Source organism: Puma concolor, chromosome A1 (assembly GCF_028749965.1).
Source record: "Puma concolor isolate L17-30 chromosome A1, mPumCon1.1.hap2, whole genome shotgun sequence".
Classification (NCBI taxonomy): domain Eukaryota; kingdom Metazoa; phylum Chordata; class Mammalia; order Carnivora; family Felidae; genus Puma; species Puma concolor.
The window spans coordinates 222,339,966-222,342,699 of record NC_141667.1 but is presented as its reverse complement, the minus strand read 5'-3'; the positions used below and the strand labels follow the sequence as shown (position 1 = coordinate 222,342,699).

The 2,734-nt window shown below is 42.8% G+C and overlaps 1 long non-coding RNA gene across 1 annotated transcript; it reads right to left on the bottom strand.

The window, feature by feature from the left end:
- Nucleotides 1-1,016: 1,016 nt before the first annotated feature.
- LOC147584794 (uncharacterized) lies at nucleotides 1,017-2,372 on the bottom strand. Its single transcript, XR_015253455.1, has 3 exons — nucleotides 2,079-2,372; nucleotides 1,399-1,453; nucleotides 1,017-1,219 (listed from the first exon to the last, which is right to left on the bottom strand). It is a non-coding gene; the product is annotated as an uncharacterized LOC147584794 (long non-coding RNA).
- Between the last annotated feature and the right edge of the window lie 362 nt (nucleotides 2,373-2,734).

Sequence of the window (2,734 nt, the reverse complement as noted above, 5' to 3'; positions counted from 1 at the left end):
GCTCAGGTCATGATCTCAGGGCTCATGAGTTTGAGCCTCACGTCAGGCTCTGTGCTGACAGCTCAGAGCCTGGAGCCTGCTTCAGATCCTGTATCTCCCTCTCTCTATGCCCTTCCCCCTCTCATCCTCTGTCTCTCTCAAAAAGCAAATAAACATTTAAAAAAAATTAATAATAAATAAATAAAAAGAAATGAGCTCTCAAGCCATGAAAAAACATGGAGGGATCTTAAGTGCATTTAGTGAAATGAAAGAAGCCAATCTGAAAAGGCTACATTCTGTATGATTCCAACTATTTGACACTGTGGAAAAGGTAAAACTATGGAGACAGTAAAATGATCAGTGGTTGCCAAGGGCTGGGGGAGGGTGGGAAGGGAAAAGGATGAATCGGCAGAGCACAGAGGATTTTTAGGCAAGTGAAAAGATGCTGAATGATGCTGTAATGTTGGATACATTTGTCCAAACCCATAGAATGTATAACATACAGCGCCTAGAGTGAACCCTCAGGTAAACTATGGACTTTGGGTGATAATGATGTGTTAATGTAGGTTCATCAGTTGTAACCCATGTACCACTCTGGTGAGTGATGTTGATACCTGGGGGAGCCTATGCGTGTGTGGGCACAAGGGATATGTGGGAAATCTCTGTACATCCCCTTCCATTTTGCTGTGAATCTAAAACGGACCTAAAAAACTAAACCTTTCTAAAAATTAAATGTATCACCTACCGTCTTGAAAACTAATTTTGTTCTCTTTACATACAAACCTTAATGAATGTGGGATTGGGAATCAGGCAGTGGAAAAAGAGTGAGGCAGGTGGTCATTGTCAATGAAGAGCCCTGGGGCAGAAATAAGGGTGGGGAGATGGGTACAGCTTGACTTCATTTCCTGAGCACTTTTTTACTTTCTTTTCATGTTTTTTTCGAAGGATAATGAGGGATAAAAGTTATCAAGGGATAACTTTTCCAAAGATTTCCTCCAAAAGCTTTTAAGAAAAGTCTGCACACACCTCCTTGGTAGCAGTAGGTGAAAAGCAAAGTGCTGCTAATGGTCCACATGTCAGGTGGTAGGTGATCCAGGCCACTTCCCGACGTTAGGGAGACAAGTTATATGCAGAATATGCTTGCTTACCAGGGTCAACCAGTAACCAGACAGTGTTGCCAGAAAGCTAGGCCTTTTTTGGCCAATGATGAGTTTTCCTGGGCACGTTATAGTTCCTCTGACTGTGTACATGGTGTCAGTTCAGAAAAAAGAGAAACACACCTTACCACACCTTGCCACACCTCAGCATATACCATCCCACACCCCACCACACCTTACTTCATCTCATAACACCTTCCCACACCTCCCCACACTTCAACGTACCACATCTTACCTCACCTCCCCACCACACCACACTCACCAGGCAGGCCAAGATGGGCACTTGGAAGAGTGACTTGGGCAGCACGCAGGCAAGCCTCGAAGCCAGCAGCCAGGAAGAGAGTTGGCCCAATAACAGTGACAGCAGTCAAATGCAGACATAAAAAAGGCCATTACAGTACAAGATGCAGGACAAAGTGTATACGGGAGGGAAGGGCCAAAAAGCAGGAGGTACAAACCAAGAAAGGAAGGGGAAAATAGAGAGCCAAAGTCAATTTGTAGGAAAAACAAAACAAAACAAACAACAACAACAACAAAAACCCACAAAACAACTTTATCCTAAGGTCAAGAATGTTCTGGAGCCAGTGGCAGGAACTAATACTGTGCCTCCCTTGGAAGGAGTTCTCCTAAGGCACTACCAAGAAGGACGGTGTAATGTGAGCACATGTACTGCAATGACTTTAATAGTATCTACATCAAAACAGCAATCTAAGAGGATAAAACGAGACATGAAGGACTTGGGACTTTAGATCCCATATATCGTAATTAGGCACATATATTTAATGTAATAAGTTGGCTATAATTCTTTCCATATTATCTTTATTAAATCGTTTTAAGGGAGTCCCTTTTTCCTTATAATTCCTTAAATTCACCCTTTAAGAATGCTAACACAAAATTGCTTGCTTCCGAAATACATGACGGATGTAGACAGATTCTACCAACCTTCTCTGCAATCGCTGATCTGGTTCCAGAGGGAGATGAGGTATTTGAATGGACTTACCTCTGCTCCTACAAACCTGGGCAGAGAGAAGAAAGGAGATGGAAACTCAGTGCAGAAATTATTGACAAGAGTATCTTCTGTTGTCAAATGGATATTTGGGGGGAAATCTATTTTGTATTGCCAAACAAATTAGCCAGTGAATTAGGAAAGTGATTCTTAGCTATTGATTTTTGGTTCTGCATTTTCAATTGATATTTGTCACAATTTTTAGAACAATCAAGATTGAGCGCTTACTGTGTGACAGTAATCTCAGACTTTGAAAGCTGCGTTAATTTGGAGATCTAGTGTGACCCTTCCTTTCAAAGGAGACTCAGAGAGGTGACTCCTCATAATGGCAGGAGCAAGACCCAAACCTGAGCCTCCTGGTTTCATCATATCAGTGCTTGATGCTGCTATGGCTGGGTCCCCTCTCAGAAATCAGACTCTGAGACAGATTTGCATGCAGGAAATACATTGGGAAATGTGCTGGGGGTCAATCCCTATGGGGGAGTGAAGGACATAGAGTTGGCCAGAGAAAGGCCAACAGAGTTACAACACATTGGGGTGGTCTTACAGGAGAGCTCTAAAGTGGGGATGATCCTTCTGAATGATCCTGACT